This window comes from Dipodomys ordii, unplaced genomic scaffold, assembly GCF_000151885.1.
Source record: "Dipodomys ordii isolate 6190 unplaced genomic scaffold, Dord_2.0 Scaffold2, whole genome shotgun sequence".
Lineage (NCBI taxonomy): Eukaryota > Metazoa > Chordata > Mammalia > Rodentia > Heteromyidae > Dipodomys > Dipodomys ordii.
The window spans coordinates 3,916,648-3,944,240 of record NW_012267218.1 but is presented as its reverse complement, the minus strand read 5'-3'; the positions used below and the strand labels follow the sequence as shown (position 1 = coordinate 3,944,240).

At 48.1% G+C, this 27,593-nt stretch overlaps 2 protein-coding genes across 2 annotated transcripts in view; one reads left to right on the top strand and one right to left on the bottom strand.

Moving 5' to 3' along the window:
- Positions 1–1,308, bottom strand: part of Wars (tryptophanyl-tRNA synthetase) — a 40,439-nt gene extending 39,131 nt beyond the window's left edge. Inside the window, exon 1 of the mRNA XM_013015583.1 lies at positions 1,303–1,308. The gene's annotated coding sequence lies outside the window, so the exon portion shown is untranslated. The remainder of the gene's footprint in view (positions 1–1,302) is intronic.
- The window catches only part of Wdr25 (WD repeat domain 25), a 128,058-nt gene that overhangs the window by 8,414 nt on the left and 92,051 nt on the right, over positions 1–27,593 (top strand). The gene's annotated exons all lie outside the window — the stretch shown is intronic.

Here is a 27,593-nt window from a genome sequence, read left to right as displayed (position 1 = left end):
CCCGCTTCTCCCACTGGAGGAGACTCCAGATGCAGACCACACTTGCCCTCAGGGGGCAGTGCTGAGCCTACTGCTGAGGTCAGTTTCTTTTGACCCTCTCTTATGGAGGTGTCATGAAAACCAAGGCTTTTATGAGCCTCAGATGTCAACAGCAGGTTAGGGGCCTCTTTCTTCTAAGGTGTTTCTGACAGTTTTCAGTGGCTGAGTTATTTGGAAAATTGGTTTTGGACAAGTTGACTTTGAGCAATGTTCCAGTATGAAAAATGTGTCAGGCATCTGAGGATTCAGAATGGGAGGAGAGATTGGGGACTGGAAGGGGCTGGTGGGCAGTTGGGGGAGGGAAGTCCTGGCGAGGCTGAAGGCTTTACTGGGCTTGCTGGTCCCTGATGTCAGAGAGGGGGCAGCAGTGTAAGAAGCAGCCTGTTTATGTGTGCAGTGGAGATGGTTACTGGTGCCTTGCTGTACTTCCTAGAGCAGTCGATGCTGCGGGTAGTGAATTGCACCAGCTGCTCTGGCACCTGGTTGGCACTCAGCATGGGCTGGGGTCTTGCTTTCCCCCACTAGAATTTGTTCCATCTCTGATGGGCAGTGGTGGTTTATTCTACCTGAGTAGCTTGCTAGGTTGCACGCTTCCCGAGTCTGGGAGCCATGCCAAACCCACTCTCATATTCTCTGTAGCACTGGCACCAAATTTTATATGTGTAAAGTGATCAATAAAGATTTTAAAACATTTGCTGGGTTTTGTTGCTGGCTTTGAGGAAAGGATTTTTATTTTGTCTGCGTTAATTTTTCTTGCCTCTAGGGGGCACAGTAAGACTATCAGTGGCCCCTCAAAGCTTCTAGAACGTGAAAGAATCTTTTGACTCAAGGTAACATTTACTGAGAGATGGTTCTTCTCTGATCTGGAGGAAAACAACACAATCCATCTGATTAATCTACAGAGCGTGGCGTGCCAGCCCTTTCTTCTTCTGAAAGCCTAGCTTCCGAATTCATAAATTTCAGTTGGGCACACTGCGGTAGAAAGATACTTGCTTTAATATGTTCTAAATGTTCTGTGAGCTGTAAAATATGCTTATATTAGTTTTGAAAAATTTACAAGCCGAGCAATTAAGAAAACAGTGACGCATACTTGTGCAGCGCTGCTCTGTGCTCTTTCCCTGTGATCCCTTCCTGGCCTGCGCTGGTTCTCTTTGCAGCTATAATCCCAGCATGGGTAGCCTTTTACAGACGTCACTCATTTCCCGGAACTCACTCAGCGCTACATGTTTGCACACCCACTGCATGTAAAGGGAGGATTCAGACTTTGATGCCATTTTGAAGGAAAAAGGCAATGTGATCTGCTTTTGCCAAACACAGACAGAGCGGCCTTCCGCTGCCTTGCTTGTATTCCCCAAGTGGAGGAGGGAATCAAGCCCCCTCCGGGAACCAAGCAGCTCTGGCCTGCTTCCTGCTCCCAGGAAACCTGCTGTCCATTTCCGGAACCCAGAGCTATTAGACAGGAGAGGCTTTACCGAGTCACAGAATAATTTGCTGTGGAGTTTTTGTTTTTGTTTTTGTTTCACTAACAAGCTTCAGTAACATGCTTTTCTCTCTGTTTTCAGACAAGGGCTTACTATGTAGCTCAGGCTGGCCTCACACTGACAGTCTTCCCACATTAGCCTCTGAGTGCTGGGATTATAGGCCTGTGCCACCAGGATCAGAAAAGCAGTTACTCCCGCCCCAACTTTTTATTTTTGATCACAAACGTAATAGATGCATATTGTGAAAACCTTTGAAGCTACATGAAATATGAGGGAGAAAATAGAAATCATTGATAATAATCCTACCAGGATAGGATTATTAGCATCTCATTCCTCTAAAGTCCTTTCTGGTCTGGGATACTATGTTCCTACAGATATATATACACATATATGTATATATATATTTATATGTATATGCACTGAAGTTGAACTCAGGACCTTGTGCTTGCTAGGAAGGTACTGTATTACTTAAACCATACATACCTTCAAAGCCACCCCTCGCCTTTTTTTTTTTTTTTTTGCTGATTACTTGGAGATGAAATCTCTGGCTTTTTGGCTCAGGCTGGCTTTGAACTATGCTCCTCTGGTTCTCACTCTCCTGAATGGCTGGTATTACAGGCATGAACCATTGGCACCCAGCCAAACCTATCTTTTGTATTATTTGCATGGAATTTTTTTTCATCTTTAAAAACTTTCAGGACTGAGGGGGTAGAGCACTTGCCTAATACGTGCATGGCCTTCGGTTCTGTTTTCATCTCCAGCACCTAAACAAAGCCAAAAATTTCCCCAAATATTTGTATGCCTCACTCTTCCATGTGGTTCCCTATAGTTTCTTGCTTCCATTTATAAGCAATGAGTACTGCAGTGAACATGCCTATACAAAAATGTTGTCTCTTCTGCTGCTTTAATATGATGAAAATAGGTTTTGATTTATACCCAGGCTTTAGCTAAAGCATGCTCTCTCTCTCTCTCTCTGTTTAACTTAAATTGTTTGGCAGACTTAAAGTGTTGTTCTGTATTGCTGCTTGGTAGCTGTGTGATTTTGGGAAGATCACTTAGCCTTTCTGGTCCTCCAGTTCCTTATTGGTAAAATGGAATGATTAAGGGTGTTGCTGTGGATTCAAAAAGATGATCCAGCCTTGTGCCTGACCCAAACTAGAGGCTGCAGAAATGCGTTCCCATTGCCCCGTGTCTGCACTGATTGCTTCAAAAACGATAGTGGAAAAGACAGACCAGCTCGACTTCTGCAGGTTGACATATCTCTTAGATCTGTGAACGTTGCACAGCCCAGCTTGGCACACATGCAGATTTTTGTGAACTGTCTCATTCTTCGTGTTAGTGAGATCAGTACTTTGACATTTTGCAGAGGTTATTGGAGCTTGTTGGTGCTGATGGTGCTTTGTACATGGAGGGCCAGGTCCGTGCACACGGTCCCGTGATGGGAGACGGCCTTCAGCTCATGCTGGTGACGTGGTGCACAGCTGACGAGACCCAGGAGGGGAGCTGTGCCACCGTCCTCCAGTCAGGTGATGCCAGATGGCACCTGAAGGAAAGAACTTTGGGTCAGAGGCCGCAGACCTCAGTTTGAATCTTCCCATGTGGCTTCCCATCTCTGTGGCCACTGAAAGGAACACAGAGGAGAGGACAGAGAGCTGGCCATGGCCCAGCCCTTCCCAGTGCAGTTCTAAACCCACCAAAGGGCTGAGGGGCCGGTCCAGTCACGCAGCAGGACGGTGATGGAGGCCAGCCGGGAAGCTGGCCCTCAGACTCCAAGCAAAAAGAGTGAAGCTCCTTCCTGCCTCTGGAGGTGGGGGGAGGAGCGGGCATGCCTCCTCCTCCCCCGTGGGGCCCAAGCTCGTCCAGCTTTAATTCCGGTGGTTGTGCGGAGGGCCAGGAGGAGTGGAGATGATTTCCATGGTGGTTTGGATTTGCATTTTTATATATGACAGGACTCTGCTGATTTATCATTGTTAGCCACTCTGATTATATTGGGGGATCTTAGAGGCACTTTGTAGAATGTGATCTATTTCACATTCAAAGACCAGGGATTTATGGATCCAAGTGCCAGAGCAAGGGTTTTAGTTCAGTTTGGGAAGAATTATTCCTGATGGATTTTATGAAATGTAATTGAGAGTTGATTTGGTGTGTGGAGCGAAGGGTTGTTGGCATTATGCAGATGGCGGGCGGTTTATTCCAGGCACGAGGCTGGGCTGAGCCACTGGAAATGAGAGACGCAGCTGGGGAGGGAGGAGGTTTGGTTGTGGTGGTGGGCATTTGGTATTTGGGGAGTCACTGATTAACAGTGTATCAAGGGTAATTAGGTGAAGGTAGGGAGAAAATGGCCTGTGTGTGCGTGCGCGTGTGCATGCGTGCGTGTGCGCCACGCAGCACTTACCCCATCCCATTTTCCTTTGACAGAGTCTCACAGAGGGGAAGGCTTCAGCCCAGGGAACACAGCCCTGGACCCACGCACACTCCTGTCTCTTCCCACATTCCAGGGAAAGCTGTAAGCCATCTGACTGGCCTCAGAGGGGCCTTTGGCTTTGGCTGGTCCACAGCCAGGCCGCGGAGCCTCTGGGAAGAGCTGGGAGTGTTTGAGCTGGAACTTTCCCTCTGTGGGAGGTGAAGTGTTTTTGACACTCCTCTTCACTCATGTGAAAGCCGAGATGATTTTGAAGCCAACAAACGAGATTTTTTTTCCCAGTCCCTGTTGCTTCTCAAGTTTGTTCTGTAACAGAAGAAACCCCGGGCTGGGGCGTGAGACACGGCTGTGCTGCGTTGAAGTCGGCAGTACCTCTCTGTAGGACCATCACTCCCTTGAGCCGAGGGCCGGGCCGCCTGCTCTCCCGTAGATGCCAGCCAGCAGACAAGGGTGGTGAGAGGGTGCAGGCTCTGTCCTCAGGGGTGGGCCTCTCCGTTCTCATCGCATGTCATTAAGGAGAGAATGGAGCAATTTCGAAAAATGCTTTTAATGTAATTGAAAAATGCAGATTGTAAAATTGGCACACTTAGGAGTTGAGACAGTCTATTAATTTCTTGCTGCTTTGAAAACTTGGACACAGAAGACTGTTAAAAGTGCCTGTCTCACTATGGAGCCACGCAGACCTTATCCCGCCCCATCTTCCTTTGACAGAGTCCCAGAGAGGGGAAGGCTTCACCCCAGGGAACACGATGGCTACTCAGGAGGCTGAGCGCCAGAGGATCATGGTTTGAAAAACCTCTGAGACTTCATCTCCAAAATAACCATCAAAAAACAGGGCTGGAGGTATGGCCCAAGTACTAGAGCACTAGACTAGTTGATCAAGTAAAGCTGAGCAGGGGCGAGATGCTGAGGTCAAACCCCTGAGTACTGCCAAAAGAAAAAAAAAAGGCATCTGCCTAGTGCCCAATGACGGAAAGATCATTGGTCTTCTTAAAAAATGCTCAAGGGGTAGAAAGCACAGAGCTGAGTATCCAAATCCCAGTAATGCCAATGAAATTGTTTTATATTTAATTCATTTCATTATAAAAGCAGTAAAAATTTTGGAGAACTATGCAAGAAAATGGCAGAGGGCTGGGAGGTGGCTCAGTGGTAGAGTGCTTGCCTAGCACGCATGAAGCCCTGAGTTCCATTCCTCATTACCACACACAGAAAAAGCCTGAAATGGTGCTGTAGCTCTGAAGATAGAGTGCTAGCCTTGGGCAAATGAAGTTCAGGGACAGTGCCCAGGCCTTGAGTTCAAACCCCACAACTAGGAAAAAAAAAAAAAAAGAAAATGGCAGAAACAGACTTCCCTAGGCCCTCCACGCAAGTGTGGTGGCCGTGAGCAGTTGGTGAGCAACACCTCCCTCCAGTTGTTTTTCACATCTGTTACCTCATCTGGCACTTTGGTTTTTGTAGCCTAAATTAAAAAAAAAATTGCTCGATGGTAGTAATGTTTTCCTGTAAATGATGACAGGCGAGTCATTCTACCCTTCACCCTGTCACCCGGCTTTTGCTTTTCTTTCTGTTGTCCCTTCTCCTTGATGGATGGACAGACAGCTCTAACGTGGCTGTCCTGTATAGGGGGGCAAAGCAGTTCAGGGCTAGAACACTAGGTGTGGGAATTCTGGGAACAGCTATGGTTGGTAGCTCAGGTCCCAGGCCTGCCTTCACACACCCTCCCTTCCAAAAAGCTACCAGAAGGCTGTCCTTGACAGAGGACTTAACAGCATGCACCTCCTACCTCCAGATAAGCCCTGGGATACAGGCCCAGGTGTTGAGAACGGGAGAAGCCAGATCCAGGGGGCGCTAGCTCTGCTCTGCCTAGGCTGGAGCTCTCCCAGCCTGGCTTCCATGGCTGCCGCCCTCCTGAGCAACACGAAGCACCCAGACCGAGCTGCGGCTGCAGTTGGCTGGTGTCTTTGATTTGGGATTCTAATTAGTGGATATTCTCCATGTCCCCAGATTGAGTTGCGTGTATCTGACCTTTTCTGTCTCGTTTTCTCTTTGCCTTTCCGGTTTTCTGTGAGGTTTTCTCCACCTTAGCTTTTAATCCTTAAAAAAAAAAATTGGTACTTTTGCTTTTAATTTAAAAATTCAAAGTATAACATAAGCCAGGCGCCGGTGGCTCACACTTGTAACCCTAGATATTCAGGAGACTGAGATCTGAGGATCCCAGTTCAAAGCCACCTGGGGCAGGAAAGTCTGTGAAACTCTTTTATCTCTAGTTAACCAGCAAAAAAGAAGCTAGAAGTGGAGCTGTGACTCAAGTGGTAGAGCCTCAGCCTTGAGCAGAAAAGCTAAGGGACAGCAGCAGACCCTGATTTCAAAATCAGGACTGGCATACAGGTGTCACACATGTGCGCACACATACACACATATACAGTATACCTTAAATTCAGAAGTGTTGTTCTACCATGTTTCTAAGTTCTAAAGGCTGTTACTCATTTCCTAACTGTTCCATTTTAAAAATATGACTTTGTGTGTGTGTGTGTGTGTGTGTGTGTGTGTGTGTGTGTGTGTGTGTGTGCCGGTCCTGAGGCTTGAACTCAGAACCTGGGCGCTATCCCTGAGTTGCTTTTTGCTCAAGACGAGTGTTCTTCCACTTGAACCACAAAGCCACTTCCAGCCTTTTGAAAGTAAGACTCTGACAGACTTTCCTGCCCTGGTTTTTTTTTTTTTTTTTGTCGGTGTGGGGCTTGAATTCTGGGCCTGGGAGCTGTCCCTGAACTCTTCAGCTCAAGGCTAGTGCTCTACCACTTGAGCTACAGCACCACTTCTGATTTTCCGGTGGTTTATTGGAGATCAAAGTCTCAGGGACTTTTTTTCCTGGGCTGGCTTTGAACTGTGATCCTCAGATCCCAGCCTCCCGAGCAGCTAGAATTACAGGTGTGAGCCACCGACGCCTGGCTGGCATATCATGTTTAACTGAACACTTTCAAGGTCTTAACTCTAAGTTCTGTTTTCTTGTTTTCTGAAATGTTTCTCTTTCTGGCTCCTGTAGACTTGGGTTAGATATTTGCTGTTGTTCCTATAGATACTGGAGGGAGGCTGACTCGTGTGTGTGTGTGTGTGTGTGTGTGTATGTGTATGTGAGTGTGTAAGGGCTGTTCACAGGGAAACTGGTGCTTATGTCATTTAATGTTGCGTTTTCTCCAGAGGAGTCTTCTCTCTCCTCTGGGTGGGTTCTAGGCCTGCTGAAGCTTCCTGGCCTTGAGCCGGGGAGAGGGCCAGGGCTCGCAGTGTTTGGTGCACACTCCTCTCCTCCCCCCTCCTGTTCTGCAGTCTGGAATCTCCCCCCCCCCCCACATCACCAGCACAGCTCTCCCTCTGGGTGCTGACTGTTGTCGTTCCTGTGCATGGCCCTGCAGTGTTCCGACCTGGCTCACACATCATGTATGGGCAGACAGGGCTTCGTTCTTGCCCTCCCTGATGGCAGAATTATGGCTGTCTAAAATGCCTACTAATTTAATAGTATCTTGTTGGAGGACCAGATGAGTTCATTTATGGACAGCTCTGGGTCCTGGCACCTTGTGAATGTGAAATCAGTGTTTGTCCTCATGGTTCCTGTTCATTTATCTTCTGTGGTCTTAACATTCTTCTCCAGGCAATTTACATACTAACCACGTTGACCCTTAGTCATAGTCCATCCCCGCCCTCCCACTGATGTGTTGTTTGACTTTGAGTTTTGTTATCTCATTACTATTATTATTAATTTTTTTTTTAGCAGAGAACAATGTATCGTCTTTTCTAATCAGGTTTTTGGACCTTTCCCTCTGTAATTGTCCCGTGGCTTTAGAGTGTGGCCAACCTGCCCCCTCCCTGAGATCTGATAAATAGTCACCTATATTTGACCTTCATCTAGCAGTGATTAGCTCGAGCCAGTTTCAGTTCTTGTCAGTGGGCCGTGTGCCACCATGATGAATGTGCGCGGGTGCCAGCGATCGATCGGCGTATTAAGGAGCTGCTGCTGTCCCCAGTAGCCTTGTTTCCTGATGCTCCCCCACACCAAGGCTGGCTACTAATGATTTAAAATAACCTTCCCACGAGCCTGGTTCCACCAGGGCACACTTATACACACTTTCCTAAACCTTTCCTCAAAAAAAAAAAAAAGATACATTGTTTTTGATCATAAAAGAAAAACACATACACCATGGAAAATAAAACCAGATAGAAAGAAGAAAAAAAATTTCCTATTGTGTCTTTACCCAGAGGCAATGACTACAGACTTTGGCATATATTTCCATCCAATCTTGCACATAATTCCACATAGTTGAGCTCTGACTATATGTCTCATTTTCATCCCCTACCCCCAATACAGCAGCGGTTGCTTTTAATGCTGTCATTTATTACTGTGGTTTTCCGTGTGGTCTGCAATCCCTGGGGGCCCCCAGACCCTTTCAGAGGGTCAAAACTATTTTCATAATAACACCTAGAAGTTATTTGCCATTTTCTCTCTCATTCTCTCCTGAGTGTAGCTGGAGTTTCCCAGAGGCTATGGGACGTGTTCTGTTGCAGTAGATTAAATACAGAAGCAGCTGTGAGAACCCAGCTGTCTTGTATTAAGCCAGCCAGTAAGGAGATCTGTGAAAATATAAACAATTCCTTCTCACTAATTTCCTTTCTGTCTTGGAAAATCCAGTCATTATTTTTTATAGGAAATATGTTATCTATGTTAACATGCGGTGGGTTTATTATTAGGAGTTTTGCATAAGTTAATACATGTTTTTCGGCGTCCTCAGTGTTCATTTCTGATGTGCTGAGTGTCAGTGGCTGGATCGCTCCTAGCCGGCGGCTCTTTGGGGTCTTCAGTCATTTTAGAATGTGGAGAAGGGTCCACAAAACATGGCAACCGGAGCGGTCTGCCTCTGCGGCCCCATGGTGGGGGATGTAAGTGAGAGATGGATAGATACCAGATCATATCCCAGCCTGAGACCGGTGAGTCACTCTGCCCCCGCTGCGTCCTGCCTTCTGTAAAGCCAGCGACAGAGCTAGGGGCTGGTGACTCAGAGCCATGATCTGAGGGTCGCAGTTCAAAGCCAGCCCTGGCAGAAAAGTCTGTGAGACTCTTATCTCCAGTTAACCATTAAAAAGCTGGACGTGGAGCTGTCGCTTAAGTGGAAGAATGCTAACTTTGAGCCAAAAAAGCCCCAGGACCAGCAGAAAAAATAAAAAGTGACAAAAATGTGATCCTGGGGTATTTGAGCCCCCCCCTTGGCCTCATTGTTCCTTTCTTCGGACCCCGTCCTCTTCCTTTTTCATGAAGATGATTTGATAGCATTTCAAGATGATGGAAGAAAATCTCCCAGCTCTGATAGAGCTTGTGATTATCCTAGTTCCCCCTCCTCTTGATTCCTGGTCCACATGGGCTGTGGGTTTTTTTTTTCCCAGAGTGCACCCGTGCTTCTGCAGCCTGCGTCTCCCACTTAACATTCTCCCCCAGCTGCCCGCCGCAGCACCACCGGCCGCCTCTGTCTTTGGAGGACCGTCAATTTTCTCCGGTTCCACGGCGCTCTATTGAGTTGATTAACTGTAATTTACTTAGCCCCCCCTTGGACACTTGGGTGGGTTCTAATTTTTGCTATTATAGATAATGCTGAAGTGGTTATCTTCATGCATGAGACCCTTTTCTGTCGGATTATTTCTTTCAGATTGATTCCCAGAAGTGGGAATGCTGGGTCAAAGGGTTGTACATTTTCATGGGTCCCGATACGTCTCCTGTCAGGTTGCTTTCCAAAAGGATTATACCAATTTGCACTGCTCCTGCAAAGCCTTCGTAATAACCAACTATGTTGCTTAACTATACCTAGAAACTTCCCTTGGAGTCCCGAGGGGGCAAAAGCCCTTATCTAAGTGAGTGTGATCTATAATTATTTAGACTAACACCAAAATTGCTTTCTGAACATTTTTTTAAAGCTGCTGGGTTTCAAATTCCAACTCGCATACACGCTAGTATTAAAAGTTTCCCAAGCAGTCATTTCTTCTCCCTCCTCACAGTGTGTTTACCCAGCCCAACAACTGCGGGGGACCAGGGAGCGTGCACACATCCAAACGGTCTGTTTCTGAACTAGTTGAAGTGTTATTTTGAAAGGCACAAAACACCAATTAAAACACATTTTCCTCATGCCCTTCAGTTCGCACACGCGCTTGTTTTCCTCCTGGGCTCCTTTCAGGTTCTTTCGCTCCCATTTTTCAAGTGTGTTCCGAAACGTGCTGGCGCCGTGGAGCAGGGCCCTGCTGTCGCTCTCTGGGGCGTGTGTGGTGGCTGCGTCAGGTGCTGGCGGGGCTGCCAGGCTCTGGGGACTAGGGGCAGATTCGGGCTGGCTGCAGGAACCCCTGTGGAAGGTGCAGTGAGGAAGGACTTTCCGGCCCCCTGACTCATCGCTGTGGGGAACGGCGGAGGGGGTGTGGGTTCGGGCCTGGTGAGGAAGAGTGCAGGTGGTTAGCTGGCGGACAGGGCATCCAGGTGGCTTCAGGGCCCCTGAGGACATGGCATGCGCCCCGAGTATTGGCCGGTGTGGCTGGTTGGCTGCAAGCTGCTCTGAGCGAGCCCCTCTGGGTCCTGACATGGACCACAGGCCTGGCACAAGGCTGCGCGTTACATATTCAAACGTGTGCAAAGCTGCCTCTGCTAAATGTTGCGCGGCGTCTTTCAGCATTCTCATCTGTGTACGGATTGCCTCACGGGGCTGGCAGGATCAGCCAGGGTTAGGCGTGTGAAACCACTGTGTAAACGCTAAAGCCCTCGCAAATGGAAGGCATTAGCCACCACTCTGTGCTTGGGTTTGCTTTGTAATTGCCTCCTGATCTGTGCTCCTGAGCGCGCCAGGCTCTGCATCCGATTGGCCTCCGTGGCTGGGGACAGCTGAGATTGCCCTGTGCACACCCCCACACCCGCGACCCCACACTGGCTTCTCAGGGGACTTGGGCCCTCTAGGTGCAGCTGCCCCATTCTGTTTTCCGGCCTGGCAGTGTGAAGGTGGGAGCAGTAGTTGAGGTGTTGGACTATGAGTCCTGAAAGTGTTACCAGCCAGGACATGCTGCCACATGATCCATAGGTTCTTTGGGCCTTGCTTTAGGCCAGCTGACTGTAGTATGGGCAGAGAAGGGCCCCTGAGGGCAGCCAGGGAGATGGCTCTCGACCACAGTGCCCGGATGTCTGGTTTATATGCTTCCACCTCCATTTACCCTCCATCTCCCCTCCCTTCCCACACCCTCCCCCCCCCCCCAGGCCCATAGCTGACTCTTAGGATAAAAGTACCAGGTATGCGATGGGCCTCCTTGATGTCAGATGGCTGCAGTAGCATCCTTATGCCCACTTCATAGATGAGAAAACTGAGGACCAGAGTAGGACACATCGGTCCAAAGCAGAGAGCAGGCACTTGAGGTCAGTCCTTCCTGTGGCTACATTTTGAGATTGTTCTAGATACCTCCCTGGTTGAATTGCCAGAGGGTAGTCACATGACTCTAGCAAGGCCCATCATCCCTGCCCCCACCTTTTTTTGTGGTGGTACTGGGGCTTAAACTCAGGGCCTGGGCTCTGTCTCTTAGCTTTTTCACTCAAGGCTGGCATTTTGAGCCACAGCCCAAACTTCTATCTTTTTGCTGGTTAATTGGAGGGAAGAATCTCATGGATTTTGCCACCCCAGCTGGCTTCGACCTGTGATCTCAGATCTCGGTATCTTGGGTAGGTAGGCATGAGCCATTGGTGCTTGACATCCTTTAACTGTTTGAGTCTTTTGGTCCTATCTCAATTAGGTAAGTTTCTATATAATTTTCATGATGGCAGGAACTTCTTCTTTCTCCCTGTAGTCCCAGTCACTGAAGAGAACTGGGAACTTAGTAGGTGCTTAAAAGACATCTGTGAATAAATAATCCCTGCTTGGTCTGCCCTACTCTCCTGGCCCCATTGAACCTCAGGATTATGGAAGACCTTTGGGGCTCTCAGTCACACGCTGTGGCCTATCCCTCACCTCTGATGCGTGAGACAGACATCCCTCTGGGGAGGGGTTTGTTAAATGTGTCCAAGGCTGGGGCCTTGGAAACTGCTGGGAGCTAAAGCAGAGCAATGATTGTATGCCACGTCTGCTGAAATGTTTGTGTTTATGCTCCCAGGTAATAGTCTAGGGCTGGTGCTTGTAGCTTATGTGTTCATATGTTACTTATTTATAAATCATAAATCCAGAAAGGATTTGAGAAAGCCTACAATAAAAGATACGAACGTAGTAAAGCTGTTAAAAGAAAACAGGCCATTAAAGCCACCCAAAAGGAAAAGGGTGTAAATCAAGGGCAGGACCAATGCTGCTGCCTGGCTGGCACTGAGCTGCCTGCCCGGCGTTGAGCTGCCTGCCCACTTCCTGCTGCACAGAGCACCCAGGTGTCCTCATATGGGGACAGAGGCCCAGGGGAGAGGCTACAGCACCTGTGGGTCATGGTAGACTGCCCTGGATGAGATGGGGGGCAGCCATCTCTGTGGGAAGCTGCTGAAGGCCTTACTGCCTGGGTTGATCTTTTTGTGCCTCAGTTTCTTTCCTGACAAATGGCAATCATAATACTTAGCTGAAAGAACTGTCAGAGGAAAAAGGGAGTGTTTGGCCAGCGAGCTGGCCCTTCAAAGTGCTTTTCTTGTTCATCTGCCCTGTCATTCTCCTGGTCATTGTTGTACAGGAGGCTCATGGCTCAAGTCCTTCGCTGAGGGCCCCGACTTCAAGAGGGCATAGAGGGAGTGGAGGCCAGCATGCCCTGGGCTCTGCCCACACTGGCATTGTCCAGCGTGGCCTGTTCAGTATTGCTTAAGGAAACTTACAGAACCACAAGCAAAGGGAACATACTTTTTAATTATTTTCCTGCTTGTCCCTTGCAATGCCGTTGTCAAGGAAACCAAAACCTCTGAAAAGCTTTTCGGCTTCTCGGTCGGAAGAGGATGTTTGTGCCGCACATACATTGTGGGACTGGACCTGTTGTTTGGTGGCAAAGTCAGTTTCTTTTAGAGGGGCTCACTTCCGTTGTTCGCCACAAATAGAATCTTTGTGACCTTTCCATAGAAGATGGAAAGTTGTTACCAGTATTTTCTCTTTAGAGAGAATTGTCCCCATACTTGACTCATACTATTTCATTCATCCAGCGTCTATGACAAGACTTGGGGGCTGGGACAGCGTGGGACACGGAGATGAATGCAGGCACGGGTGTCACAGCCCTGCCTTACTTGAAAGGAGGAGGCAGCAGGGGGCAGAGCCGACAGTGCAGCATCAGCATCGTGACTGCGCTGCAGAGGGAGGAGGGGGAGGTGTCAGGACCTCACAGAGGCTGGGGGGTCATACCCCAGGACTCTGAAGGGCATTCTCAACAGAGGGAATAGTCTGTGCAAAGGTCCTGAGGCACTGCCATCAGCAAACTGCCAGTCAGTCAGACCAGGCCCAGGGACTGAACATAAAACCAGAAGAAAGTCTGGAGAGACCTATGAGGCTGGAGTCAGCTCAGGAGTAGGGAGGGTGAAGAGATTGGCATGCACAACCTTCAAAGCATGTCCCATTTCCTGGGTCAGAGCCCTCACTCTTGGAATCATGCGTGGAAGCACACCCCTCCTGTGTGTTCTAGCTTCAGAGCGAAGGGACGCTGCCAGCCTGTGTTAGCTTTAATAATTCACTTTGGCCGCAGGAGCATGGTTTGTGCTGTAATGTTTCAGCCATCGTTCCAGTAAAACTTGACGATAGTTATAAGCCCCGTCAAGGGCACTGGTTTTATATGAAAAAGATAAATCATTGTTAGGAAAACAGGAGCCTCAGTCTCAAACAGCCCTTGTTATTTTTCTTGTAAAACTTTGAAAAATAATTTCAGATTTAGAGGAGAGTGGTAAAAGTAATCCATAGTTCCCACATGCCCTCACCCAGTGTCCCAGCTGCTGGCACCTTACGTAACCCTGGTACATCGGTCAAACGAAGAAATAACTCTGTTAGCTGCACTGTGGACTTTATTGGATTTCACGTTTTTCCAGTTTGGGGACTGTGTTGCAGTTAGAGGGCTCTTGTTACTTAACAGATGATTTGTTTGGGGGTTTCAGGGAAGAACAGTTATAGAGTTTGTCGCCAGTCACTTAGAGTTTCCCAAGCTGTGATACGCACATATATATGTGTGTATGTGTGTGTGTGTATATATATATATATACACACACACACACATACATGCATGCATGTGTGTGTGTGCACATGCATGCAGACACACACACATGCACACACATGCACACTGGCTCCCAGCTGACATTCCCTATCTGGGGGCCAGAGTTGTGATGCTACAACCAGGCTCAGCCTGGATGTCTTTCAGATTTCAGGGCCTGCTTCCTTGTTAAATCATGAGCAGGAGCAGTGGGTCTGCTTGCTAATGAGGCTGACAGAGCTCACGTACAAAGTGCCAATAATGCCTCATCCTTATGGCAGCTGTTTACTCCTTATCAGGTTCTCATTCCTTCCCTCTACTTCTTTTTCTCCCTCCCCGCCCCCTTTCTGGATTTAACCCAGCCAGCCTTTAGGGCTAAGGTTGACATTAGTGAGGGTTTGGATTTAGACCACTCACCACATTGACATTTTTCCACAGCTTTCCCGTGGTTTATCGGGTAATTGAGTGTGTCTCGAGGCAGCAACTGAGAGATGAAATGCATTGCCTCTAATGAGTGAAACTAGAGCAGTCTTTGCATACAGATTGCTGCATTTCTGTAGGCGATTCCCCTGCGCCCCCAAGTTCTGCATATGTCGGTTCTTCCCATTGACTTCCTTGGCTCACATTCCTCCCTCTTCCCCCTGCATCCTCCTCTCGTGTCTTTTTATTTACTTTTTCCTCCTTCCTTCTTGTCCATGCTTGCCTGCCTCCCTGCCTTTCCTCCGGTGCTCCTCCCCCTCCCTCTCTAGTTCCCTTCTTCCATTCCTTTCCCAGCAACAGGCCAGTGAAGTTGTTGCCATGGGAACGGAAGCCTCGCAGAAGCCTTGCTCTGCCTCCTGATGCTTCTAAGGATGACGCAGATCATGTTGACTTCTAGAACCAGCTGAGCCCTGGCCGGTGGCCTCAAGAGTCCCTTCATCTTCGAAGGCCAAATTGATGGCACAGCTCATCGATCTGTTCAGTGGGTAGTCATTTTTCATTTGGAAACTCAAAATTTGAGAAATTCTCTTCCCTGTCACTCCAAAAGACTAGTTGCAATAGGTATAGAAGAGATCTACCTGTACTTCCCTCAGCGGAGGGTGGAATGCCAGGCAGAGCAAGAGGCTTCAGGCTGCACTGCGCCCACTTACACCTCAGGGCCCAAGGAGGGGGCGGTTCACACCTTAGCTGAATGACGAGGATGAACGAAGGATGCTATTACAAAGATGGGGAGCCTCGTATTCTACTGAGGGCCATTTGGATATTTATAACATCAATATGGCCATGCAAAATTATCAGTCAGGCAGATGGGCTGCAGGTAGCTGATGAGCATCATTCCGTGTCTGTCTTGTCATAGACCAAATGATTTTTTGGGGGGGCCTTCTATGGCCTAGGCCGCTGGTTCCCACCTTTGAGGATGGAGAAATCTAGTGAGGCCTCAGGCAACCTCAGTTTAGTTAGTTTCACTCAGTGCATGTTCAAGGAAGGCTGGCCAGTTCTAAGACTGGCACTGTGGGCACAAAGCCCATCTCTCCCCTCTAGAACTCTTGTCCTTGAGTAGTAGGACTGGTTTGTATGTACACACAACCACAGTGACATTCTATGGTTATCTGTTACATTTATCCACTGAGGCCAGCTGTTCTCCATTCTGCCTGCACATTAAGTAGGCTCTGTGGTCCCCCCGAGGACCAGTTGGCTCCTGGTGCCCAGCAGAGCGGCTCTGCAGTCGTGGCAGTCTGGGTTTGACTCGGGCCCAGCTTGTTGGCATTTGCGAGGCTTTGGAGTCCTGCCATTCAGCCAACACCAGCTAATAGCCCAGCAGGGAAGAGTTAGGCCTTATTCCCAAAGGTAACTTTGTTTAATAAAAACCGTAAGCCTCTATTACTGTACTTATGGGTATCCTGGCTCTAGGGTATACAAATAAGACTTAAAAATGCAAACATTGATTTGTTGAATGCTAACTCCTTTGTGCAACTACTTAAAGATAATAAAAGTATAATTAAAAAATTCAAACATTGTTTATGGAAATGCAGAAACACTTGCATTAATAAACAGTGTGATAGAAAGCACAAGGCACTTGCCGTCTGTGCCTGAATGGTCTTTCTGCACTCGGGTCTTTTTATTTTCATAATTGCTTGGAGTTTATTTAAATATCTCCCTTTCAGTAGTGAATTTTCAGGGGCTTTGGTGTGTGACTAACTTCACAACTACCCACCCCATTTCCCGCCAGTTGCCGTGACTTAAGTTGATAATGGACCACACACAGCAGTCACTAATGGTGATAATCTGGGAGTGTTTTGTTATTGTTTTTATTTTAGAAGAAAGGTTGGAAATTAGCATAGTAAATCTCTGTGGGATCTTTGCAAATAAAAGAATATTCATGTTCAAAAACAACTTTCAGGAAAGATGTATGGTAATGAATAAAACATCAGTGAGTGAAAATAAGCGTGTTTAATTATTCAAGTAGAAGTAGTAATTTAAACTAATTATTGCTTGCGGATTTCATAATTCAGTTTTTGTCTTGCAGTAATATTTCCTCTGGGCCTCTGGGGTGTGTCGGCGGCTGCTACCCCGGCATGGCCTCCCCCTCAGCCACAGTGAGCCAGTACGGGTCTGCTTGAACGTGGCATCTGCTGGGCTCCTGTGCCCTCCGTCCACACCAGTCTCGTAGCAAACCACCTCATTATGCATCTTCTTGTCCGCCCGACTCAGGCTCAGACCAGTCCTGTCCATGTGGTTCCAAGTGTGGTGGAGGTTGACGCCCTCTCTCTCCACAGTATCTCAGGCTTCTCTGGAATCAGTGATCTTCAGGGTATTCCCCACCATCTCACAGCTAGGCCCTTGCCCTTCAGGGCTGCTTCAAGAAGGGTCTCTATGGCAGGTGTTCTTACTCCTAATGGAGTCCATTTCTTCCCTGCCATAACACTGTACTTGCAGCTATACAGATAGTACTCTATAGCCACTACTGGAGCTTGAACTCAGGGCCTGGGTGCTGTACTTGTAGCTTTTTCACTCAAGGCTGGCACTCTGCCACTTGAGCCACAGGTCCACTTTTGATTTTTGGTGGTTAATTGGAGATAAGAGTCTTATAGACTTTCCTGCTGGGGCTGGATTCAAACTATGATCCTTAGATCTCAGCCTCCTGAGTAGCTAGGATTACAGGTGTGAACCACCATGCACATTAAAAAATTTTTTTGGGGGGGGGATAAATTATTTCTTTTTACTTTGTTTCTGGTTCCACAGGACAAGCATGAATGCCAGAAGAATGAGAAAGTACTAGAGGGTGCAGAAAGAGGGGCAGTTTATCACCTGTAACTTACCACATGGGGGGGGGGGGGGGGGGGGGGGGGGGGGAGGGTGCGGTTCTTCTCCCCTCCTCCCCCTCCCCCGCCCTGACATTTTCTCCCTGCAGTTCTGGGGTTTGGGTGTCATTTGTTGCATGCACTCCTGTGAGGGGCCTAGTCTTGCTCTTTGCAGCTCACCTCCTGGGGTACAACTGGCATCACTAGGTACTGATGAGAAGGAATAAGTACTAAAAGTGTTTTGCTCAATTGTGCAGGCTTTTAAAACCCAGTTATTACCACTATTCCTGTGAAGGCCCATAATGGCACGGGAGGTTTTCTGAACCTTTCTTTATTGCACAAATGTCGCATGGAACAGAGCTTGACAATTCAGGTGAATTATTATTCTGCCCCTCAGAAAGTAAGGGAAAGCTTTCTATTTGTGACTTCTTCCCAAGTGCCCTCTGTCAAAAGGTAGTGACATGTGACAGCCGTTATTACCTTGGTACAATCATGCACTCCTCCATCTCCATTCCCAAAGCTTTCTATCTGTCACGTCAGAAGGACAACTTTTATTTAAGGCCTCCCCCCCTACTCTTTTCCTTTGTTATTACTTTCCCCTAAAAAAATAAAATCAACAACCTCCTGACTTTATAGGCATGATCGGGGTGAGGAGTGACTCATTTCTTTTTGAGATTATTGCTGTGGACAGGGATGAGGCAGGTGAGACACAGGAGGTGGTTGGAGCGATGAGCTGGCTGCCCGGGGCCAGAGGCCCACGCCGTGTCCCTGGCTGAGGCCCTGGGCAGGCTGGGCAATTTTCTTCATTTGGTGAACACGGAGGTTTGGTTGTGATCTCTGAAGTCCTTGTACACTGAGTACTTTTCTGATTTCCAAATTAGCTGGGGTGCAGTGAGCTAACGAAAGGCTTACAGGTGTCCCCGAGCCCTTCCTGCAGAGCAGTTAGAATGAGCATTCACGATTCGGAATCGATTTTCTCTTTATCTGACCTCCAGAGGAAGTCATTAAACAAGCAGAGAAAAAGTCCCAAATGCTCATGACGACTATAGAGCAGAGCCACAGGACCCGCCGTGAGAGGCTGCGGGCTTAGAAAAACGGGAAGCATGAAAACGAGAGCTGGGAACTGCCGTGTGCCTGGGGAGGCCGCGCTGCCCAGGCCGACCCGCCCTCATCAGGGCCTCGTGCCAAGTAAGCATCCCCAGCCATTCATCACGCAAGCTGTGTTTTCTTAGTTTATTTTCAAGCTCCACGTCCATTTGCATGAAGCCCTGGGTTCGATTCCTCAGCACCACATAGTGGTGCTGTGGCTCAAATGGTAGAATGCTTGCCTTGAGCTGAAGAGCTGGGGAAGAGAGCCCAGGCCCGGAGTTCAAGCCCCATGACCAACCAAAAAAAAATATCAGTGGGGTAAATTGAAGTTTCTTGTATAGATTGATGAACACGAGAATTCCAGTTTGATGGCAAGCCTCTGCAGGAGGAAGAACTCATTCTAACTCATTCTAATGTTTCTTTTGAAGTCTGTTTTTAAGAATAGAGATATGTGAATTTGGTATAGAATCCAAAAGAGATGCACAAATACATACAGAAAAAAATACCATCAGTATTTCCTGCCCTTGTCTAGAGAGCCCACACACAGACATACCTGCCTCATCTCTATATCAAGGGAGTCTTTTTTTACGGCTGTGAGGCTTGAACTCTGGGCCTGGGCACTGTCCCTGAGCTCTTCAGCTCAAGGAGAGTGTTCTTCCACTTGAACCACAGTACCACTTCTGGTTTTCTGGTGGTTAATTGGACATAAGAGTCTCACAGACCTTCCTGCCCGGGCTGGCTTTGAACCTCGAACCTCAGATCTCAGCCTCCTGAGTAGCTAGGGTTACAGGTGTGAGTTATCAGTGCCTGGCGTGCCTGGCGGGAGCCTTTGTTTATGCCAAGGCAATTTCTAGCCTAGGCCTGGGCAGACCTCTGCCTCTCCTGGGATGCCCTGTGCACAGTGTAGCTGGTGCCACTCAGCTTCCAAAGCTGTTGTGCATGGTCAGCAAGATGGCAGCCCTTGAGTGATGCCCAGAGCTTGGCATGGCACCGCAACTCCTGATTAGTTTGCTTAAAATGGAAGATGGAAAATGAATATGTATCATTCTGAAATGATAATGTAAAATCAATGCGGAGGTGTGATTCCATTAATAGATTGCTGATTAACTCAACTTTTTAGGAGCCCATTTGTTGCCCAGAGTGAAGCTGGCTGGATTGAGGTGGAATTAGAATGGCAAGCCTTGTCTTCTAATTGAAACGCACATAAAGTGCTCGGCCCTCAGACTTCATCGAGATGATGGCGACAATCAATACTCCAGTTTGCTTGGCTGGCAGCTTCCAGGGATAAGGATAGATGACAGACTCAGGGAAGCACTGCCAAACTGAGCATTAAGTTAATTCCTGCCTGCTGGTTTCTGGCTTGCCTAATGTGCCTTGAGTGGAGCCAGGCTGTGTTGGTGCAGGTTCCAGCAGGGGCTGTGTCTCACAGCATGAGAACTCCCTGAGGGTCACTTTTTGTTCCCACTATGTATCTGGCACAGAGCTAGGCATCGCACACACGTGACTCATCTTCCCCAAATGTGTGAGATGTGGAAAGCATGCTTGCCTGCACACGAGGACCAAGAGCTCAGAGGTCCTAGGAGGGGTAGTGCTAGAAGGTGACAGAGCAAGACTTAGGACCAGGACCTCTGGATTTCAAAGCCTGCATTCTCTCTACTGGCCTGTGATTCTCAGGAGTGAGTCAAATGTCTGGAGACTAGATTCTCATTTTCTTGGAGCATCAGTAGATAAGAGAGAAATGGTTCACAAAAACTGTGTTTACTACCAACAGCATACCACCTTCTGGTAGTATGACTGTCTGGAAGACAGCTGGGTAGGGAGAGCCCACACTTAGACCTCTGGGGAAGCAAGTCTGCGGAACCTAGAACCCTTGGTGGGTTGGGGGGGCGGGGGAGTGCAAATGCACCCTTATCTTTGTGGGCTCACCTAACAGGAGTGGGCTCCACTGGAAGCTTCCATGCAAGTATCCCATCCCTTCCCTTGGTCCATTGATTTGGGACAAGCTGATGTGACTCAAGTTTCCCAAGGGCCAAGCTTCTGATTCCAAAAAGCCAAAAATATACCCATCTCTCTTGTTCCCTCTCCTGTTCCATGAGGACATCTACCTATTCCCTGTGGTGATGGCCTTGCTGGGACCTTTCCTCTTATGTGTTGTGTGACCTTGGCACTGATACGCTTGGAACTCTTCCTATCTTGCATTCTTAGGTTTATCTCTCCCTTTCTGTGGGGACAGAATCTGTCTTTCCTCTTGCCACTACCCTTGTATTTTCAAGCTGTGAAGGATGACAGCTGCTTATCGAACAGTATTTCTGGTATCTTGGCCAGAGCCATGGATCAAGGGGGCAGGAGGGGAGGCTGGTCTCCCTGTGGGATCAGTAATTCTGCAGTCCAGCTTTACTTTCGGCTTGTTTGAAACTTTTTCCTGCTTTGATTTCACCTGGGGAGAAAGAATGATGTTTCTTGCGGACATTTTCACAATGGTGAGAAAGTGGGGTTGGCCATGGGAGATGGTAGCTTTCCTCTGTGTGGCCTGGTGTGGCAGCCACCCTCCCTGAGCAGTGTGCTGCAGTGCTCTAGGCCTAGAGGTACTTTGATTTTTAATGCTTTTTTTTTTTTGTCGGTAGTGGGGCTTGAACTCGGGACCTAGGTGCTGTCTCTGAGCAATTTTGCTCAAGGCTAGTGCTCTACCACTTTGAGCCACAGCACCACTTCTGGCTTTTTCTGCTTATGTGGTGCTGAGGAATTGAACCCAGGGCCTCATGCATGCAAAGCTAGGACTCTACCACTTTGAGCCACAACACCATTTCTCTCTCTTTCTGTGGACGTTTCTGCCCGAGCTGGCTTTGAACTGCGATCCTCAGATCTCAGCCTCCTGAGTAGCTAGAATTACAGGCATGAGCCACCGCCTGATGATTTTAGTGCTTTTTAGTGAAGGGCTTAGGGCAATGTCTGAGAGAAGATGTTCTGAGAAAATCTACCCATATGTTACTCTCTGCAGTTGGCCATTTGGAGGCAGGGCCAAGCTGTGCAGAGACTTGGTTTTCAGGTGCTAGATGGGGCATGAAGAGTTATGCTGCCTGCTCCTGACAAGGAAGCTGGGTGTAGCTCATGGGCATGCGCCTGCTGAGTGGATGACAGTGAACTTGCCCTCAGAGAGGATGGCCAGCAGGGCTTTGGAGGAGACGGTGTGGGTAGAGGATGGCTGTCCACCCGTGTGCAGCTGCATAGGTCCTGCCTAACATGTGGGGCCCATGTTCAAAGCAGAGTGGGAGGGACAGTTGAAGTCCTGTGGACACGGATGCATGTCCCAGTGTCTGGTACCAGTCAGCTTTAGAGGCCAGATGGCTGCTGACTATGGAGTGGGCTTGTGCCAGGAGCATGAGACAGGGGTGTTTGCTGCCCCTGGCACAAGCAGAAGAGTTGTGTGTGATAGTTTGCTGAGACAGTAAGAGCAATCCAAGCAGCCGCTGTTAACTGAGTGTTTACTGTGTGCTAGATCTTTACTTGATAGCCACAGTTTCACAAGAGCCCTATGAAATATCTTTTTTTTTTAATCGTTTTAAATGCACAGAATTGTGATTTAGGCTGGTACTGTAAGAGTTGGCATCTGAATAGTCACTGCACTTAGCAGGATGGGTATCCCAAGATCCAGGATCAGTGTCCTAGGTCACAGTGCTGACCAGTGGCAGTGCTGGAATCTCGAGTCCCGAGCTTCATAGATACCTTTCCCTGGGCATCTTCAGAGCTGGTACCTGCTGTACAAGCATAGCTCCAGGACCCCTAGGGTATGCATGTAGGTTAGAGGTCAGGGTAAACTCCAGCTCTTCCAGGCAGGAAGATAAACACCTGGGTTGTAAGTGAATGAGTGAATGAATGAATGACACACTGTGGAGAAGGGGTAATGGAAGAACTAGACAGGCTCATGAAAATTGGAGTTAAGCTTCAGTGGCAGTAGGTCTGTAGCTTGTTCCCCCTTCCTGTGATGCAGAATTGCATCTGGTAGGTAGCCAGAGCTGGGAAGGAGCCTGCTGTCTCAGCCAGCCCTAGGCTGCGCTGCTTGTGGAGGTACTATGTGGAGGGAGTTGTGCACAGGAGACAGAGTTTGCCCACATCCTTCCAAGGAAAGATCGATGCTCAGGCTGAGTTTGCAGTTAACATCTTAATAGGCCAGAGAGTTTCTGAGAGATTAGGTAATGATATACATTCAGTGCTCAGACATTTAATTTGCATTGTGGCCTATATCTCTCAAATGTTACTTTCAGATTTTTATTTGTGTGCTCATTTTGGGGTGTAATTGTCCTCCTTTGACATTAATAACACTCTGTTTACTCTCAGGCCTGCATGCTTCTCAGGGTCCAGTCCATCTTCCCAGCTCAGGTGAGATGGAAATCGGAAAACCAGCCAGCCGAGATAACAAGGTCAGCCTCTGGCCGGTGGTCCTCAGGCTGGGGATGGGGCTGGCAGTTGGCAGGGGCTGATGGATGGCCTTAGGCTCTGCTTCTCCCTTCCTCTGGGTGCCCTTGTTGGAAGCTGGAGCCTTCCCAGGGCAGCTGCAGTGGCTGCCTGTTACATGCAATCAAAGAACCCTCCAGACCACAAATCCCCCAAGAGCTCTGGGTGTGTTCTTTCTCCTGGCTTTTTCTGCTTTTCCCTGAAGCATATGATTATTAAGAACAGGGACCACAGTTTCACACTAGTGCCCAAGTAGGCCCTAGCACCCAGCATTGCCGGAACAATTGTGTCTGGTTGCCAGAGATTGGAGTAAGGATAGAGATATGGACAGTGTGTTCCCCTGGGAGCTCAAGGCACCGAGCACAGGGCTTTCTAGATGAATTAAGTCAAGATGCACAACAGGAAGGACCCTTGGCTGTGCTGCAAATAGGAGGTAGGAGAGGACTCTTGAGCTCATCCTGGGTAAAGAGAAGGGGTAAGATAGCTATAGGGTTTATATTGACCCACGACTCTGTGTGTATGTGTGCGCGTGCGCACGTGTGCACCCATGCACGCACTCACTCGCTGATAGTGGAGCTTGAATTTAGAACCTGGGTGCTGTCCCTTAGCCTTTTTGCTCAAGGCCAGTGCTCTGCCATTTGAACAACAGCTCTTTTCCTCACTTTTTGCTGGTTAATTGAAGATAAGAGTCTCACATGCTTCCTGCCCAAGCTGGCTTTGAACCTCTGTCCTCAGATATCAGCCTCACGAGTAGCTAGCAGTACAGTAAGCTTACATGCTCATGTAATCAGATTACATGGCGTGAACCACTAGTACCTGGCTTTGACCTGTTTTGATAACTATGCTACTGCTTCCCTCCTTTCTTGTAGATTCTCAAGCTTTGGGTCTAAATGTAATTAAAAATTTTAAGCTTTGGAACTCCCCTCTTTATTGAAAACCCTCTTATTTTGCATACTGAATATCAAATTTCAATGTTGCTCAGCTCTGTGTGATAGCTGTTAGTGTGGAAGCTGAGATGCAGAAAGGTCACGTTCTCTGTGGAAGGTCATGTAGTCCATCAGGGCCAACGCTGGAGTCCTTACCCCTTCAATGCTGTTCTCTTTCCTCTCCAGCCCCCCTTGGCACCCCTACCCATCTCTAATGCCAGAGGTGGACTCGGGAGTTATGAATATTTACGCAGGCTGCATGGGACTCAGTGACGCAGCTGGGAGCCGCACAGCGTTTGGTGACTCATCAGACCTTTTCCAAACACTTGTGATATTTGCTTCTCTGAAGGGACAAAAGCAATTACCAGTTAATGATAGCAGATGACGCCAGAAGAGTATGCAGACCTGCATGGCTTGTCTTTCCTGGGCCTGGGGTGTTGTTTTTTCTTTTTTAATATGTGTGAATGAATTTCTCTTTAATAATGTTTGTTTTCTTCTGATTATTGAAATAATGTATGCTCATTGTAGAAAACACATGAATGCATTAAATAGGAAATAAAATGCATGAATTATTTTTCCATTACTGTCTTATTAAGAATGTTTTGCTTGTGCAGAGGAAATCTGAAGCCCTGCACTTATTTATTTGAAAGGCTTGTTGAGATAACAAGATCAGCAGATTGCAGGCTGTGCTTTGGGGTCCCCAAGCACTCCCTGAAAATGCACGGCAGCCCCAGGGAAGGGGGCCCGGGGGACTTAAGGACAGCTCTGCCATAGCTCTACCTTGTCAGTCTTATGACTGGGCTTTCTCATGGATGCCTTTTTTTTTTTTTTTTTTTTTTTGATGATTGTGGGGCCTGAACTCTAGGCCTGGGCGCTGTCCCTCAGCTCTTCAGTTCAAGGCTAGTGCTCTACCACTTGAGCCACAGCGCCACTTCCGGCTTTTTTCTTTTTGCTTATGTGGTGCTGAGGAATTGAACCCAGGGCCTCATGCATGCAAAGCAAGCGCTCTACCACTGAGCCACCTTCCCAGCCCCTCCCCCCTTTATAAATGCTGGTTCTAAGGTTTGAACTCGGGGCCTGGTTGCTGTTCCTTAGCTTTTTTGCTTACCACTTGTGCAACATCTCCAGTTCTGGCTCTTTGGTGTTAATTGGAAATAAGAGTCTCACAGACTTTAATGCTTTGGGCTAGCTTTGAACCACAATCCTCAAATCTTAGCCTTCTGAGTAGCTAGGATTATAGGTGTGAACCACTGGTGGCTACCTTTGAACAGTGGCCCTGTGACTTACCAAACTGGAGATTCAGTGAGGCAGTCCAACTTCTCATTCTGCATGTGAAGGGGCCCAGGACACTGAGATGTGGCTAGCCTAAGCTGACATGGTGGCTTGAGCCTATTCTTCGTGCTTTCTGACTCTGCATTGCCTTTTAGAATATGCACCAATGAGAAATGCTACTAGTTTAGCTTGAATTTACCATCTTGAGTTTTGTCACCATGCAGAAAGCTCCCCTCCCCTGGTCAAAGAAGCTGATCGCAGGTCTCCAAAGGGCAGGGGAGGTCTCCGAGCAGCTGGCACTTGAAAGGATGAAAAGTAAAAGCCCCATCATTGTTGTTAGGCACACAAAGGAGGAGAAATTGCTCTGGGTGATCCCTCCTTGTATGAATAATGAGAAGAAATTAAGTAAAGGCCGCATTTCCTGACACTGATATATTAGAACACAGAGTAACTCTCTACAGGAAATTGGAACAGGGATCCCTTGAAATTGAATCTGAGGCTGTGAATAGCAAACCTACATTGGCCCTGTGTGTCCTGATGCAAGTTAAGTAAGCAGTTTCCTGGATAAGAGTTAAGTACGTTAGGGAGACAGGTTAATGTGGAGGCCAACGTGGCGCAAGTTAATAAATTGCCTCTCCCGCGTATTGTCTAGGAAGATGCAGAAGAGTAATTTGCTTCCTGTGGAGCCGTTCCAGAATCCACATACTTATTTTATTAGATTTTTGGCCCAATACATTTGTTCCCTCTCATTGGTTTTGTTGATAATAATTGCCCTCCCCCTTTCCATCTCTCTGTGGCTCTCTCTTGGTTTTAATAGTTTTCAGTAGCCGCAAACACTTACCATTTTAGAAAACAAGTCGGAACACTCTGGGCCTGTGCCCTTCTGGGTGTGAAGGGGGAGATAGTCAGAACTCTAACTCCAGGTGGTATTGGGCAGCAGCCACTGAGGTCAGAAAGAAGCAAGAGCCTCCCCTGTCCCACCTGTGAGGACCACTCCCTGGCTTCGTAGCTGCCTCCTTGCTGGGTCAGGCTAAGTCGGGGAATGTGGAGTGAGGTATGCACCAGAGGAGGAAAGATTATTAGTAATGAAGGCCTTGCTACAGGCCAAGCACCATGCAAGGGCTAGCAATACCAGGCTTGCCACCTCATAAATGGATTCTCTAACAGGTGCTTCTCCAGTGCAGAGTTCTTACTGGGGATAGGGAGATGGTGGGCAGTGGGGAGAGGCTGTGAAGATCAAGTGCAGCCCCAGCCTGGGAGCCTGGGAGTGACTGGAGGAGCAGGACCCTCCTCACAGCAGAGGCTTCGGAGAACTTAGGGTGTGGAGTAGGGGACAGAGGTGAGGGTGGTCCTGGTCAGGTGCTGGTGGCTCATGCCTATAATCCTACTCATGAGGCTGAGTATCCTGGTTCAGACCCAGCCCGGCAGACAAGTCGGTGAGATTCTTATCTCCAGTGAACCACCGAAAAGCCAGAAGTGAAAGTGAGGTTCAAGTGGTAGAGCACCAGCCTTGAGAGAGACAACCAAGTGAGAGCCTGAGGTCCCGAGTTCAAGTCTCAGTCTCCCCCTCCCTACACCCCCCCCCCCCCAGATAATGAAAGAAGCTGAAATGTCCCTGGTCTTCCCTGTGAGTTTGCTTGCCTAGTATACCGTTCGGAAATTGCAGTTACAGTGTTTGCTGTGTGGACTTGCAGAGATTCAATGAACAGAGCCTTGGAAAGTGCCTAGCCGTACCAGGCACGAGACGCTCACTGACTGTGGCTGTCCCTCTGTCACAGGCTTCTGGAGCTGGTCTGAACACGAGGTTCTGGACAGTGAAGACACTGTTCTTGATGCTTGAGGAGGGTGCCTACAGTGGTTTCAGGAGATAGTTTTGAAAAATTGAGTGCTATCTTTATTACAGTAGTTGATTGCAAATATGCCCTGATAGCTAAGTTACTAAGGCAAACACAGATACATCTGATTACTTCTCCAATATCTCTCTGAGTATAAGCATTGGCCTTTTTGTTTTATTTCCAGTCCTCTCATCGGGGAAGCTGGGGTCTCTTGTGGATTGCCTCCTGTTCAGGATATTAGCCAAGGTGAGCATGATGTGAGAGGAAGAGGATGGCATAGTTGAACCCTATATCACAAGGGCTTCTGGTAGGACACCAAAGCCTTAGGAGTTTATTCAGTACCAAGGAGAAGGCTACTGAAGTTTTCAAATAAAAAGAAAAGTAAATTAACTCTGTATAGCTGTGATTTACACACAGCAAAATATACCCATTTTCGAATTAGTGTTGGATAAGTTCTGACAAGTCTGTATACTTGTGTCATTTCCACTGTCCCAGAATCTTGCTAGTATCCTTTGTAGTCAGACTCCCTCCTCTAGCCCCAGGCTACACACATCTGCTTTCTGTCACTGTAGATTAGCCTGGCCTATTCTAGAATGTCATATAAA